Below are 18,094 nucleotides of genomic sequence, written 5' to 3'. Positions count from 1 at the left end.
GACAGGGTCTTCCCACTTTATTCTTCCTTTTAAACATTGTTTTAGTTTTTCTATTCCTGCTTTTTCATATAAATTTTATAATAATCTGGTCTATATGTACAAAAAAATCTTGCTGGGATTTTTACAAAGATCACATTAAGCCTATCTACCAATATGTGGATTGCTGACATCTCTACTATGTTAACGCATCCAATTTATAAACATATGTTTTTCAATTTTTTAAGAATTCTTTTTAGTTATTTATACACATTGTGCACATGTTTTATCCATTTTATACTTAAGTATTTTTATTCTTTGAAATCCCTATAAGTGGTATTGTATGTTTAAATATTAGTGCCCATATATTCATTGTTAGTATATAGAAATGTAATTAATTTTTTTATATTTGTCTTATACCCTATGATTTTGTTGAACTCAATTATTATTTCCAGGATTATTTTGTAAATTTCTTGGGATTTTCTATTTAAACTGTTTACTTTTTCTGTTCTTTTATAAAACATATTTCGGCCAGGCACAGTGGCTCACACCAGTAATCCCAACCCTTTGGGAGGCGAAGTGGGGGTGAATTGCTTGAGCCTGGGAGTTCAAGAACAGCCTGTGAAACATGGCAAAACCCTATCTTTACAAAACAATACAAAAAAATTTGCTAAGCATGGTGGTACACTCCTATAGTCCAGGCTACTTGGAGGCTAAGGTGGGAGTCCTCGCATGAGTCCAGGAAGTCAAGGTTGCAGTAAGCCAAGATCACACCACTACACTCCAGCCTGGGTGACAGAACAAGAACCTGTCTCAATATAAAATAATAAAATAAATAGAACTCTTTAGTCTCAACATTTCTGTTTCATGGTTTTATGTATACCTCTTGCGAATAGAATATAGTTGGAAACCATTTTGCTTTTACTTCAGTATAAATATCTGTCTTATAACTAGCAAGTTTCACTTATTTACATTAATTGTGACTAATGATAAATTTATTTCAATAATTTTATTTTTCTATTTTTCATGTTTCCTTTGATAGTTTTAACTTAGAATCTCCCTTCTTTTGAGTTAATTGAATTGTCTTTATTATTTTTTTATCTCCACTTTTATCTCTGTTTTCCTTTATATTATATTTAAACGAACCCCATATTTGACATTGCTGGCACTTGTATATACCACCCAGGGCCCCACAAAATAGGGGCCTATTAACTAGCCCACCCAGAGCCCACCATCATCACCACTGGTACCAGTGTACACCATTTAGGAGCTTGAGAATTGGCTTATCCGGAACCCGCTGCTGCTACTGCCAGAAAACTTGTCTCCTCCAGTGGTGGGATTACTACATGGCCATGTGTGCTCCTCAGGGGTCTAAGGACCTGCCCCACCCCGAGTAAAACCTCCCCACAACCTTTACAAACAACCACAGTCTAAGCCACTGAGGAATTTGGAGGCAGTGTTGCTTTTCTTACATCCAAAGAAAGCATATAGAGACTACACTACTCTGCCCATCAAGAACCACAGTTAAAGCATGCTACCCAACCAACACTATCAATACATCTACAGGAAAAATTCTTTCCCTATAAAAATTACTCTATAAAATTGAAAGAATTTTATAGAGATATGAAATATACCAGATATACAGATATCTGGTATATTACATCATATACCAGATATGAAGATACTAATGTGGGGACACAAGAAACATGGGGAAAAAAAAGGAAACATGATAACTCCAAAAGAAAGCAATAATTCTCTTGTAACAGCTCCTAAAGAAAAAAATATAGAAAATGCCTGAAAAAACTAAAAATGATGATTTTTAAGGAAACTCAGCAACATACAAGATAACAGAGATAGAAAATGTGAAGAAATAAAAAAAAGAACAACTCATGAGCTGAATGAGAAATTAAGTAGAGATAGATACAATTTTAAAAAAAAGAAATCTGGCCTGGCGCGGTGCCTCAAGCCTGTAATCCTAGCACTTTGGGAGGCTGAGATGGGCGGATCACGAGGTCAGGAGATCGAGACCATCCTGGCTAACCCGGTGAAACCCCGTCTCTACTAAAAAATACAAAAAACTAGCCGGGCGAGGTGGCAAGCGCCTGTAGTTCCAGCTACTCGGGAGGCTGAGGCAGGAGAATGGTGTACACCCGGGAGGCGGAGCTTGCAGTGAGCTGAGATCCAGCCACTGCACTCCAGCCCGGGCGACAGAGCCAGACTCCGTCTTAAAAAAAAAAAAAAAAAAAAAAAAAAAAACAGAAATCTTAGAACTGAATAATTCAATGAATAAAAAATACAATAAAATATTTAACAACTGATTAGATCAAGCAGAGGAAAGATCTGAACTAGAAGACAGGTCTTTTGAAATAATTTAGTCAGACAAACAAAAAAGTAAAGGAACTTTTTTTAAAGCTCATGTGATATATGTGACACCAGTAAGTGAACAAATACTTACATGTTGAGAGTTCCAGAAGGAGAAAAGAGGGGGAAAGTCACAGAAAATAAATTTAATAAAATAATAACTGAAAATTTCCCAAATTATGAGAGAGATATAGACATTCAAATACAAGAAGCTTAAAAATTCTCAAATAGATTTGACTCAAAATGGTCCTCTCTAAGGCACATTTTAATTAAACTGTTGAAAGTCAAACATAAAGAAAGAATTCTAAAACCAGCAAAAGTGTCAAATCACATGTAAGAGAATCCTCATTAGACTAACAGCAGATTTTCCAGCAGAAACCATACAGGCCAGGAAAGAATGGGATAATATATTCAAAGTACTGAAAGAAAAAAAAAGAGAGAGAAGAAAAAAAGCTATCAGCCGAGAATATTATACCCAGCAAAACTAACCTTAAAAAATAAAGAAGATTGGGAGGCTGAGGCAGGCAGATCATGAGGTCAGGAAATTGAGACCATCCTGGCTAACCTGGTGAAACCCCATCTCTATTTTTTGGTAAAAAATACAAAAAATTAGCCGAGTGTGGTGTCAGGCACCTGTAGTCCCAGCTACTTGGGAGGCTGAGGCAGGAGAATGGTGTGAACCCAGGAGTTGGAGCTTGCAGTGAGCCAAGATCATGCCACTGCACTCCAGTCTGGGTGACAGAGCGAGATTCCATCAATAAATAAATAAATAAATAAGAAGAAGAAGAAATAAAGTATTTCCCAGATAATTAAAAGCTAAGGTAATTTATGACCTCTAGACCTACTCTACAAGAAATGCTTTAAGGAAGTCTTCAATCAAGAAATGAAAGAACAATATCTGCCATCATGAAAACACACAAAAGTATAAAACTCACTGGTAGAGCAGAAACACAAATGAGAAAGGAATAAAACATTATCAGTACAGAAAGCCACCAAGAACTCAAAGGTAAACAATAAGAGAGGAAGAATGGAGCAAAGTGTATACAACACAACCAGAAAACAATAAAAATAAAATCACAGAAGTATGTGCTCATCTATCAATAACAGCCTTCAATGTAAGATGTTTAAATTCTCTGATTAAAAGATACAGGTTGGGGGAATGGATTAAAAAGCAAAAACAAACAACAACAACAGCAACAACAAACAAGAAGAACCAACAGTATGCTACCTACAAGAAACTCACTTCACCTTCATCTGTAAAGACACTCTAGACTGAAAGTGAGGGGATCAAAAAAGATAGTCCAGCCAAACAAAAACCAAAAGCATGCAGAAGTAGCTAAACTTACATCAGACAAAATGGACTTTAAATCAGAAAAACATAAAAAGAGACAAAGAAGGTCATTATGAAATAATAAAGAGATCAATTCTGCAAGAGAATATAATAATTGTAAATAGATACACACCCAACACCAGAGTATCAAGATATATAAACCAAATATTATTAGAGCTGAAGAGATATATCTCAGCATAATAATAGTTTTGGACTTCAAAAACCTACTTTCAGCATTGAAAATATCATCTAAATAGAAAATCAACAAATAAATGTCAGATTTAAACTGCACTATGGACTCAATGTACCTATCAGATATTTACAGAAAATTTTATCCAACAGCTACAAAATACATATTTTTTCTCCTGAGCACATGGAACATTCTCAGGGATAAGCCGTATGTTGGGCCACAAAACAAGTCTCAACACATTTTCAAAAAATTGAAATCTTAAGTATCTTTTCAGACCACAAAGGAACAAAATTAGAAATCAATATCAAGAGAAACTTTGAAAACCGTACAAATATACGTAAATTAAACGACGTGCTCTTGAATGACCAATGACTCTTTGAAAAATTAAGAAGGAAATTAAAATTTATCTTGAAACAAATGAAAATAGACACACAACATATCAAAATCTATGGGTACAACAAAAGTAGTACTAAAGAGGTTTATAGCAAAAAACGTCTACATCTAAAAAGTACAAAGATTCCAAATAAACAACCTAACAATGCATTTTGAAGAACTATAAAATCAAGAACAAACCAAACCAAAATTATAGAGGGATAGAAGTAGTAAAGATGATAACAGAACTAAATGAAATGGAGAAAAAAATACAAAAAAATCAACAAAACAAAAGGCTGTTTTCTGAAAAAATGAAATTAACTCTTAGCTTGACTAAGAAAAAAAGAGAGAAGACCCAAATGAACAACATCAGAAAGGAAAAAGGGGACATTTAACTGACAACACATAAATATAAAGAATCATTAGAGACAATTATGAACAACCATATGACAACTAATTGGAAATTCTAGAGAAAATGAATAAATTGCTGGACACACATAACATACTAAGATTGAACCAAGAATAAACAGAAAATCTAAAAAGATTAAAAATGAATAACAAGATTAAATCGGTAATAAAAAGTATTCCAATGAAGAAAAGTCCAGGAGCAGATGGCTTTACTGCTGAATTCTACTAAACTTTTAAAGAATTAACATCAATTATCTGTAAACTATTCAAAAAAGTTAAAGAGGAGGTCATTCTTCCTTATTCATTCCAAGAAGCCACCTTTACCCTAATCCCAAAACCAGACAAGAATACTACAAATTCTAGGCAAATACCCCTTATGCTCAGAGATGCAAAAATCCTTAACAAAATACTAGCAAACTTAATTTAACAGCACATCAAAAATATAATACACCATGATCAAATAAAATTTATCTAAGAGATGCAAAGAGGGTTCAGCATACTCAAATCAATAAATGTGATACCTCACATCAACAGGATGAAGAAAAAAAATATGATCATCTCAACAGATACAGAAAAAGTATTTGATAAAATTCAACATCCTTTCATGGTAACACTCTCAATACCTTAGACATAGAAGGAATATACCCCAACACAATAAAAGTGAGATATGAAAAAATCACAGCTAATATCATACTAAATGGAGAAAAGCTAAAATCTTTTCCTCCAAAAACTAAAACAAAAAGGGATGCCCACTTTTACTGTTCTTGTTCAACATAGTACTGGAAGTCCTAGCTAAAGTAATCAGCAATAGAACATTAAGAAAAAAAAAAAAATCCAAATTGGAAAAGAAGGTGTCAAACTGTCCCTCTTTTTATATCAGAGAAATATTATATAGAGAAAACCTAAAGACTTCACAAGAAAACTGTTAGACCTGATAAACAAATTCAGTAAAGAGGCAGAATACAAAATCAACATAAAAAAATCAGTGATATCTTTATACGCCATCAACAAACAAGCTGAAAAAGAAATAAAGAAAGAAATTCCACTTTCAAATAGCAACAAAAAAATAATAAAATATTTTAAAATAAATTGAACCAAGGAGATGAAATATTTCTACAAGTAAAATTACTAATCATCAATGAAAGGAATTGAAGAGGACACAAAAACTGTTCATGGATTGGAAGAATTAATGTTGGTAAAATGACCATATTGCCCAAACCAATCTACAGCTTCAAAGCAATTTCTATAAAATACTCATGGCCTTCTTCAAAGAAACATAAAAAAAATTCTGAAATTCATGTAGAATCATGAAAGACTTCAAATAGCCAAGGCAATACCGGATAAAAATAACAAAGCTAAAGACAGCATACTACTGACTTCAAAATATAGTACAAAACTATAATAACCAAAACAGTATGGTATTGATATGATAACGGGCACATGCACCAATGGGATGTAATAGAGAAACCAGAAATAAATTTACATATTCATGGCCAATTGATTTTGTTTTTTGAGACACAGTCTCACTCTGTCACCCAGGCTAGAGTGAGGTGGTGTGAGCATGGCTCACTGCAGCCTCAACCTCCTCAGCTCAAGCAATTCTTCCACCTCAGTTTCCTGAGTGGCTAGGCCTTTGGTCATGTACCAACACACCAGACTAGTTTTTTTTTTTTTTTCTTTTTTTCTTTTTGCTTTTTTGGAGACACAAGGTCTCACCATCTTTCTGAAGTCAGTCTTGAACTCTGAAGCTTAAGTGCTCCTCCTTTCTTGGACTCCCAAAGTGATAGGATTACAGACATGAGTGACTGTGCCTGGTCCCAACTAATTTTTGACAAAGACTTCAAGAGCATATATTGGGGAAAGGGAAGGACACAATTTTCAATAAATAGCTCAAGAAACCAAATATCCACATGCAGAAGAATAAAACTAGACCCCTATCTCTCACCATATACAAAAAGTAACTCAAAATGGAGCAAAGATTTAAAAGTAAGACTCAAACTGTAAAACTACTAGAAGAAAACATAGAGGAAATGCTTCACAACGTTGATCTGAACAAAGATTTTATAGTTAGGACTTCAAAAGCACAGGCAATGAAAACAAAAACAGATAAACAGGACTATATTGAACCAAAATGTTCCTGCACAGCCAAAAAAAATTAACAGAGTGAAGAGCCACCTTGTAGAATGAGAGAAAATTTTGTAAACTATTCACCTGACAAGAAGCTAATATCCAGAATATACAAAGAACTAAAACAACTCAACAGCAAAATAATAATAATAATAACACATATTTAAAATGGGCAAAGGATCAAATAGACATTTCTCAAAAAGAAAGGCAAACAAATGACCAACGTGTACATGAAAAAAAAATGCTCAACATCAATCACTAATTAGGGGAAGGCAAATCAAAACCATAATGAGATAACATCTCACCCTAGGTAGAATTGCTATTATCAAAACGACAAAAATCAACAAGTGTTGGCAAAGATGCAGAGAAAATGTAACTCATAAACTGTTGATGGGAATGTAAACCAGTATAGCCATTATTGAAAACAGCATAGAGATTTCTCAAAAATAGAACAATAGAACTACCATATGATCCAGCAATCCCACTACTAGGTGTTTAACTAAAGAAAATGAAATCAGGATGTCAAAGAGACACATGCCCTCCCATGTTTATTGCAACACTATTAACAATAGCCATAATATGATAACAACCTAAATGACTATCAACATATAAATGGATAAAGAAAATATGTAATATATACACAGCTGAATACTACTCAGCCGTAAAAATAGAATGACATCCTGCCATTTGCTGCAAGGTGGATGAGCCTGGAGGACATTGTGTTAAGTGAAATAAGTTGGCACAGAAAGGAAAATATGGCATGTTCTCACTCATATGTGAAAGCTAAGTATGTCGTGCTCATAGAAGTAGCAAGTGTTCATTTTCGTTACCAGAGGATGGGAAGAGTAGTTGGGAGGAAAGGATAGGGAGACATTTGTTAATGGATACAAAATTATAGCTAGATTTGAGGAATGATTTCTAGTGTTCTACAGCACTATAGGCTAAATATAGTTGGTAATAATTTATTACTTATTTTTTAAAAGCTAGAAGAGAAGATTTTGAATGTTCCCAACACAAAGAAATGATAAATGTTTGAGGTAGTGAATATGCTAATTACCCTGATTTGAACATTACACAGTGTATACATGTATCTGAATATTACTCTATTACTCTGTATCCAGTAAATATGTAAAGTGATTATGTGTCAACTGAAAATAAAAGAGAATATGCATATTTGACTTAGCAAAGCCTAGTCAACATGACTGTTCTCTTGAATATCACAAGGACTGTAGAGAATTTAATTCCCTCTTCTCTCTTTCATGATATTGTTGTCTAATATTTTAGAATTCTCTTGTTTTCAGACCTATTCAAATTTATACTTACGATAATTACGCTGTTTGTTATAAATCTCTATGTATGGTCAGACAGTTTATTTGCATGGCATTGTGTTTTTACATTCCTCCACTTCTTGTGCTTGAGTGTTCTTCCACATGAATGTCTTCTGACAGTTCTTTCAGCAGAAGTCCCTGAGTGATAACCTGTCTTAGATGTCCTTTTTGCCTGAAATGCCTTACTTCAGTCTTGAATCAGCATTTAACTGGGTAGGGAACTAGGTTGAGACTTATATTCACTCAGTGCTTTGAGGATATTATTCTACCATCTTTCAGACATTGGGATTGAAGACAAGAAGCCTGTTGTCAGCTTAATTGTTAATCCTTTACAAGTAATCTGAATTTTCTCACTGATTTCTTTTGAAATTGTCTTAGTCCTTACCATTTTTCAGTTCCACCATGTGTGTCTAGGTGTGAATTTATTTTTATTTTTATTTTCCTCCCCAGACTTAATATGCTGTGGCCCAAGATTGGGAACTACTAGAACTTAATCTTCTTCTCTCCGTACCGTTAGTTTGATGCTTCAGCAAATTAACAGTGTGAAGGACTTTCTTTGAATTTGCCTAAATAAAGCACATTTGTAGCTCAAACCAAGCAACTGGGAACTAAAGATGCTGCAATAACAATAGGGAGGGCTTATAAGTAGAAGTAAAATATATTCTCGGCTTACAGAAGAAGAGAGAGTTCCTAGGCAAAATATACCCTGATATTTCAATAGGAGCACCTTCTCTTTACTGGAGGACACTTGACTTAGCCTTCTGCCCTGATGCTACCTCTTTGCTACCTCTTTCTTTGATCATAAGTTAGTTCCTTTTCTTAGTTTTACCACCTGCAATAGGAAAGACACACACACACACACACACACACACACAAACAAAAAACAAAAAAAAAAAGAAGAGATAATCTTCAAGCTCCTTTGCACTGCTAACATTCGGTGGCTTATGTGTGACTCCGTTTTATTTTTTCCAGGGCTGGATGGATCATTCTCTCTCTCCCAAGTAGTTAAACAAGAGAGCCATGAGTGCAATTACCCACTTGGTGTGGAGAGCATGTGAGACATCCCTGTGTCTGTCTTATCATCGAATGCTTGGGTTCTGGCACACCAACTGCCATGCCTCCTCCCCCTGGCTTCCATCTAAAGTGATGCTAAGGGTCCGCATCTCATTTCCTTGACAAAAATGTCAACGGCATTATCTTATGCATGTGTTGTGCAGATAAGGGAAAGTCACGTTAAACAATCTGCTCCATTCACTTTGGGTTTACTGGCTTACGTCTTTATTTTTAATTCAGCAAAGCTGTGGTCATTGTAGTGGAGGTGGCAAAGCCAATCTGAGTCACCAGCCCCAGAGGTGAGAGGGTCACCTTCTGCAGTGCCATCTTCTGCTTTGTTATTCTCTCAAGGAATTTTGCCATCAATCAGAAGGAATGGGAAGTTCTTTCTTTTTCCAGAGAAAACACATCCTATAGATTTTTGTATAAAAATCTCCTAGAAAATAATAAGCTTTCAGCACCCAGCCTAGTTGGCCCTTTGTGGGGTGGAGAATGAGATGTATTTTCTTCTGTGGAGTGTTCACGCATTTGAGCACTGAGCCTCAAGAAAGATTTCCCATCTTAAGTGAACAACAGGACATTTTTGTCTAAATATTTCAATAACAGGAATAAGAACAGCTACCACTCACTGACTGCTTACCTGCCAGGCACTCTATTTAGCACCTTTTCTTCAGCCTTCATGACACCTTGTAAGATAGGTACTGCTATATTTTCTACTTACGGACCAGGAAGCTGAAGATTACTAAGGTGCCTAAGATCATCTACTTTAAAAGCTGCCAAGCGGAATTTTGACTCCAGGTCTGTCTAAATACATAACTAAGCTTTCAAGCTCTCTCTTTTACTTCTCAGCTACAAACATATCAACAATTACAATGTTTGCCGTCCTGCAGGCTCAACATATGTGGCCAATGCACTCCTTAGAAAACAACAGCCTTACAGATGGCAAAACTGAGGCACAAAGACTGAGTGGTTCATCCAGGGTCTGCTAAGGAAGGGAGGCCCAGCCCACCGGACTCCTAAATTCCTGATCATAACTGCTGCACTACACAGCCCAGAGGGCAATTCTTCCATGAAAATGTGGCAGAAACATTGACTTCTGTTCACTTTCACAATTTTTTTGAAGAAGGAAAATCCCTCTAAATGAATAAGAATTAGCATTCCTACCAATTTAACCCAGAACAAAGTGAAATGGAAATTGTCAATTTTTTTCCTTGAAGAAGATGTACATGGCCAGCAGAGGTAATCAGAGTTTAGAAAGAAGGTTTGTTATTAGCAATGGAGGCATACAGGTGAAAATAGGTGAACTTTGTAAATAAATTGTATATTGCCATGGGGGGCTCATCTGAGAATATATATATATATTTTTGAGACAGTGTCTTGCTCTCTCATCTAGGCTAGAGTGCGGTGGTGCAATCACAGCTCACTGCAGCCTCCACTTCCTGGGCTCAAGTGATCCTCCCTTCTCGGCCTCCTGACTAGCTGGAACTATAGGCATGCACCACCATACCCCGCTAATTTTTGTAGTTTTTGTAGAGATGGGTTTCTCCATGTTGCCCAGACTGGTCTCTAACTCCTGGGTTCAAGCAATCCACCCACCTCGGCCTCCCAAAGCGCTGGAATTACAGGCATGAACCACTACCCCTAGCGTCATGTGAGAATTTTTCACAGCACTGCTGTGGAGTGTCCAGGGACTACCAGATCAAGTAAACTGAATAATTGTAGCAAACTTCCTATTTGTTTGTGTGGCAAAATAAATGAAAATGTGCATTACACAGGCAGGACAAAGTACCTAGGAATTGTATTTTTAGGAATCTATCCTGTATATTATGATATATGTACGAAGACGTTTTGTGGCAAATTTGTGGGTATAGGTGTAACAGTGAACAGGTCAACAATTGCTATCAAGCTAAATAAACTTCATTAAATTTATTACAGTATACATATAATATAGAATACCAGACAGCTTAGAAAACATAGATCTCACATGAAAAGTTTTCCAAAGTCTATTGGTTAAAGTTAGTTGTGATACAAAATGGAGAGTTGAATTCCTATTATGTAAACAAATAAAATACATGTAGAGACAAAAACATGAAAGAAAAAGCCTGAAGACACAAGAGTGGTCACTGGCTACCTCCATAGGGAAGATTCCTATAGCACAGAGAAGCTTTTTTCTATTTATGCATATGTGTCATTTGCCTTTTATTTCACAACCAGCCTTTCCAAGTGTTATTGTGTATTTAAACATTTACTCATTCACATTTTTTAAAATTAGAGATCAAATAACTAGTCCTAAAGATTCGCTTTACACTAGCAGTCCATTATAATTAAAAATATGATTTTTGTAAATCAATGAAGCATTAGAAATTTGGAATTCCATGAATCGCACTTACATTGAACAGGAGGTAAACAATGAATCCTTCTAGCATCAATTGGCCATTAGAGACTTGTCCCCTTCTCTTTACTGTAAGGATTGTTGAAAAACTTCAGCTGAAAACTATTTTACATCTCAATTACTCATGATTAATGTAATCAGATGGAATCAATTAATAAAGTCAAAATATACAGGGAGAATTAAAATAGCACAACCAACACAGTTATGCAGATATAAACAGAAGGTGGGCGGGGGGGGTGACTGCACACACCTAGCAATGAACACTCATGAGTGATTTGAAAAGTAACTTTGCAAGGTTAATTACTGATGCATTATGCAGAATACAATCATTTCGTTAGGAGTGCAACACTTTATTTTAACAGGCACGTGGGATAACACCATCAAGTAGATAAGGTGAAACTGCCAGGGATTTGGTAAACCCTAGTCAGGGAGACTGGCAGTCACGGAGAGAAGTGAACATGCATTCATTCAACAAGTCAGCTGCTGCTGCATTTCTGCAGCCTTTCCGAAAGCCAGGGTTGTCTGTGCAACTGGCAATGTACCCTATTTATTGAGAGTTTTCTATATTTGTTTGGCCCAAGAGTGTAATGGGGAGCACATGTTAGTATGGTGACTGCCTTCATGGGGCAATGCTGGGTTAATGGTAATCAATAGGCACACAGATGTGCGTTCTAATCACAAGCTGCAACAAATATCACAAAGGAATTTGTACTGAATGTGGGCAGTTGGAGATTAGAGATAGCTTTGCTGCAAAAATGATGTTTGAATCTGGGTTCAAGAATAGGTAAAAAAATAAAATAAAGAATAGAAAGGAATGAATTAGGTGTGGGAGAGGCAGGAAAGTGGAAAGCAAGACTGAGGAACAAATACTCCAGGCACAGGGTACAGAATGTTCAGATTCGGTGAGATCTTGGAAAAGCTCATGTTCTCCACTCAGGTGGTTCTCACTACTCTCTGAAGTAGGAAGATAACTTAGTTTTCTCATTACAGGTGAGGAAAGTGAAGCACAGAGAGATTTTTTTTTCCAAGATCCACAGAATGATGCTGACAGTACCTTGGTTGGAACTGAGCTCTGCCTCCTGCTGACCGCATAACCTGAGCGAGTCACCTACCTACCCTCCCAGCACCGCTTCTCACCTCTTGGAAGGGGATAATGAGAGGCAATCAGCACATCCAAAATCATGCAGCTGGTGTTAGCTGGACTAGAACTCCAAGTCAAGCCTGAGAAACCCTGCAACCTGCCGTGGTGACCACAACCCCTTACGCAGCATTGGCCAACAGAGGGCCCCCGACCTCAACTCTGGCCTCAACACTGTCTCTACACCAAGTGGTGTTCAAAATGAGAAGAGCCCTGCTACCGCCTGTTTCTCAGTGAAACCACCCAAAGGGCCCAACTCATGGCTGCAGCAAGACCAGCTTTTCCCCAAGACTCACTGTACTAGGGTGAAAAGCAGAGACTCCCCTTGGCCTTACCTTGGCCAACTTTTTCCTTCTGCACGTATGTGAGGTGCTTCTTGAAAACAAGCCAATGACATTCTTTCTCCTCACTTCATCACAAGAGGGTGGCACAGCCTAGGAATTTCAAGTTCTGGGGAGACCCTATTGCTGTGGTAGGGAAATGAGTACAGGGACTCTGAGCTGTTGAGGGACCTGTGCGCTCAGAGTTCTCACTCCTGATGCAATGTTAGTATCCACTGTGCCAATGTCCCGTGCTTTCTCCAGTGGCAAGCCCTTCCCAGGAGCAAAGGGAGGAGGCCGGTGCAATGATACCAGCTCTCTGACAGAAACTGACACATATTCCAGGTTGGTTATTCTCTGGATGATGAGATAAAAGAGGAGGAATCAGAACTTCTGCATCAAAAGAGGCTCTGGCCGGAATTTAGGGCCCAAATTTTACAATCTTTTTCTCGCTTGCCTCGCCATGTGACCCTGCAAGTCACTTCAGCTCTATAAGCCTCAGTTTCCTAAATCTTAAAAGAGATTCCTAGAGACCACTTTATAGAATTGCTCTTCCGATTTGACTATTTAGATGGAGTGGTTACAACACCTCTCATACCCGTTTAGTATGTGACCCACCATTGTTGATAGCTCTTGCCGCACCCATCGGCATGTGCTTCCCCTAACCCAACTGAAATGAATGATTGCTGGCCAGAGCTCTGCTATTTCCAATCCAACTGACATTACAAATGCCTCTGGCAGAACATCCTTCTTCCCCTTTCCTGTTGCTAAATCCAGATTATTCCCTTTATGGACCAACATCCATGCCCCCTCTTCCAGGAGGCCTTTTCTGAATACCCCAGCCTGGGCTAAGGGAGTCTACTCTGGAATCCCCTAACTACGCCATTGCAGCACTTATTACATTGTGTCCCAACTAGTAGCTAACTTATCTGCTCGTATTTGACTGTGACCATTTACAGACAGGGATTACAGTGTATTAAGTGCTGCCTCTTGAGCATTCAGCGCCATGCCTGAATGTAGTAGGCACTCTGTAAATACTTAGTGAATGAGTGACTTAATAAATGAATGAGTGAGATGCTGAGATGATGCCTTCTTGGAGTGAGAGGAAAATGGGCCAGCTGAGCACACTCTCTGAGCTCCATATCTTGGGCAAGTCATTTGGCTACTGCATCTGGATGAGCTTATCTGTAAAGGAGAAAATGATGCTGACCTAATTTACATTGCCACAGTCCTTCCGAACAACTAGTAATTGATCTGAAAGACTGAGGTCCCCTGCGCTGTCCTTTCAGCTCTGTAGCCAGGCAGGTCCCTGTAGGGTGGGACTGTGTGCCACTATCACTACTCTTGGTTGCAGCACAGATGACATCAGCCTTCACTGGTAGAAAGCCAGCACCTTCTGCTCTATCCAAACCCCCTGCATCGTTTTTATCTGTACTTTTAAGTCAACCTTTGGGGAGCTGATTGCAAAGTTGGAAGTAGGTTTCAGGGTCACTAGATATTCATGGCAATGGATTCTCATAAAACAAAAAGAAAGAAATAGTTAGAGAGCCTTTTAATCTGCCTCTCACTGGCATTTCTTTGCTGAAAAGTTGTGCAGGTATAGGCTAGGGCACTGGAATTTAGGTCAATGACATTCATGCTGCCTCTTAGAACAAAATCTTTCTGCAGCAAGTGCACGATTTCCTGTTATGACTGCAGATCCCGCCGGCAGCACCAGTGTAGTAACTGTAGAGGCGTCCATCCTGTTTGTTTATAATTCTTAACAATGGGCTTTTGGGGAAGGAGGGCCTGAAGCTGCAAGCTCTGACGAGCTGCACAGAGGATGCGATGCCACCTGAATAATGCATGCCCACTTTGTGTGTGTACCCGACATGGGCCCGAATGCAGGGGAACGCCAAAGGCTTTGAAGCACCTGCTCTGAGCAGCTCCGATGACAGCCCAAGAGTCCAGATAAGATCTGAGCTCTGCCTCCTCCCCACCACCCCACTCCCTATGCCGCCCCCATTTCCCTTTTGGCATTTAAAATAAGCTCTGAGACTAAGCCACCACCGAGAGATCCTGTCAGAGATGCCGCTTTTGTGTGGCTCATATTCCTTCCTGGCCCCACCCTAGTGTAGGACCTTCTCATAACTTGTGCAAGGATGGCAGTGACAGCCTTCCACGTGACTGTCCAATCAGTCCCCATCTGCCCCCCCCCCCCCAAGCCACTCTCCACAAGGAGGCAGCCAGAAGGATCTTTCTAACAATAAAATGGTCACTTGGGCAGATGCAGCCCCAAAGGCACATGCAGCCCCAAAGGCACATGGCTTAGATTTCAGATCATATTCATCCCCCCAGTGAGAGTGCTACTGTCCTGCCAAATGCCCTTCAGGCATTGCCTTCATCATTTGCAAGTCATGTTCAAGGTTTCTGGCGTGGCACAGAAAGCCTTCTGCAATCTGACTCCTACTCATCCCTCTCATCCTCTTCTCATCCCCTGTCCCTTTCAGGGCCACAGTGATGCTGATGCTCTGGTTCCCAAAACAAGACGTCCCTCCTGTCGCACTTGGCTCCACACACCTGTGTATCCCGGCATTTCTTGTCCTTTCTATCTGTCATCCCTAGCAGTAATCTCAACCACGTCATAAAACAGTGGTCAACGTTCAGTGTCGATCAGTCTATTCCAGGTACATCATATGCATTCCTTTATTTAACCCTCAAAGCAACACTGTGGGGTATGCATAGTTCTTATCTCCAGCATGTGGAATAAGACACTGAGGCTCAAGGTAATAAAATGACTCCTCCAACGTCAAATAGCAACAAAGTTGGCAGAGGGCTCAAACTCAAGGTCACTATTAACCACAGTATCACATGGAGACTTACATGACATGGTGTACCATCTAATGCTTACCTGTTCTTAGATTGGTCAAACTCCAATTACTCTAAAATGCCATTTTTAAGGTAGTAATGTGTTCAAAGTCCACCCTCCCTACTTTAAAAGCTGCACTTCTTGCAACCTTGCTAAAGCTGGAATTTCATCCTCACCATGGATGAAATTCACCTCAACAAAGCTTTGACCTCCTTTAAACCTTCATTTCTCCATGAAGTCTTTCAAAATGCCTGAGATCCAAGTGACCTCTCTCACCCATATTGACAGCATATTCATCAACAATGGAATAATTTCCATCATCAGCTACACATATGTCTGCTTTTTAACTATATTATAAATATACATATAATTCTTTTTTATAAATGATTGAATTCATACACAAATTCTTCTAAAATATATATATAAGGCACTAAAATTAAACATACAAGAAAACACCTGTGTAACCCAATTTAAGAATTAGAACTTTATGCTCCTCCCTCCCCCAACCTGGCTGCTTCCCTCACCGTATTTCCCACACCCTCATTCTCTTTATAGATGCTCCATTTGTTTGCATTCCTAAAAATTATTGTTTTCAGTGTTGCATGTTTCTAAACTTTATATGAATGGAATGATACTGAACGAATTCTCCTGACAACATGCACTATTTTGCAGTTGTTGTTGTTGCTTGTTTGTTTTGGATTTGGGGCTCCATATTATGTTTCTGAGATTTACCCGTGTTGTTATATGTACCTGTGGTTCATTCGTTTTCACAGCTGAACAGTATTCTATTATTTGACTATGCCATAATGTACTTAGCTATTCTATTCCTGGCGTACATTTGGGCTGTTTCCAGTGTTGTACTACAACAAACTTCCCTGGACTCATTCTTCTCCCTGTCTCCAGATGTACATGTAAGGGAGATTCTCTAGGGGTGTACACCTAAGCAAGGAAATACTGAGACAAAAGATCTATGCATTTTCAATGTTATTAGATAATGGCATATTGTTATACAGAGTGATTGCACCCATTTACACTCTCCTGAGAAATGTCCGTCTCACTCGCTCTCTAGCATTGCCAAAAGTTCTTACTGTTAGACATAATTTTTGGCCATCTTGCCAAAATTCTTACTGTTAGATATAATTTTTGGCCATCTTGCCAAAAGTTCTTACTGTTAGATATAATTTTTGACCATCTGGTGAGTGTAATATAGTAACTCATCATGGTTTTAATTTGCATTTTCCTATTTATCAATGAGATCACACACCTCTTCCTCTGTCGCTGGTCATTTGAGTTCCCTGTTTTGCGAAGTACCTGTCCAAGTCTTGTGCCCATTTTTCTATTAGGTCACTTGAAATTCTCTGATAGGTTTATAGGAGTTCTTTATTTATCTTGTATACTAACCAATATATATAACTTCAATTATATATATTGTGAATACTTTTTCCATTTTTTAGTCTACATTTTCCTTTATTTTGCTGTCTTTTGAATGTATCAATTGTTTTAAATGGATTTTGCTTTTCGTGCCTTAAGAAACGTTTGTTCACAGAAATTCGTTAATATATTACACTATATTATCTTTTATTACTGTACCATTTTGTTTTTCACATGTAAGTCTTTTTAATCTGAAATTCATTTTTCTATATACTGTGAGGTAGAACTCTATTTTTATGTGAATAACAAATTGTTCTGTATCATGTATTTAAAAGTCCATTATTTTGCCACTCATCTATAAAGCCACATCTGCTCATACGTTAAACACACACACACACACACGCACACACACACACACACAATTTGTGACTCAATCAATTTTGTTGGTTGGGTTGCCTAGCCCAGAAACAACATAAAACTGTCTTAATTACTACCATTCAAATAATTATTGATATCTGTCAAAGTCAGACAACTAACCTTATTCTTCTCATTCAGAAGAATCTCTATTTTTCTGTCATTTACAAGCCCATAAACTGATCAATTTCCACACACATACCCACATGCTCACAAAGCCTATCGGGGTAATATTTGAATTACAATGAATCTATAAATCAATTTGGAGAGAATTGCCATAGGTATGACACTGAATCTTCCAATCCATACATCCATGATATCTCTATTTCTACAGGTCTTTAAATTCTCAAAGCTGTTTTTCTTTTCTAATCTTCTTTATAAGAGCTTTGAAGATTTTTTTTGGATGTATTTCTATGTTTCTTACATTTTTTATGTTACTACCAATTATTTATTTATTTAAATTACA

Source organism: Macaca fascicularis, chromosome 7 (genome assembly GCF_037993035.2).
Source record: "Macaca fascicularis isolate 582-1 chromosome 7, T2T-MFA8v1.1".
Taxonomy (NCBI): Eukaryota; Metazoa; Chordata; class Mammalia; order Primates; family Cercopithecidae; genus Macaca; species Macaca fascicularis.
Note: the sequence above shows the minus strand (reverse complement) of the source record.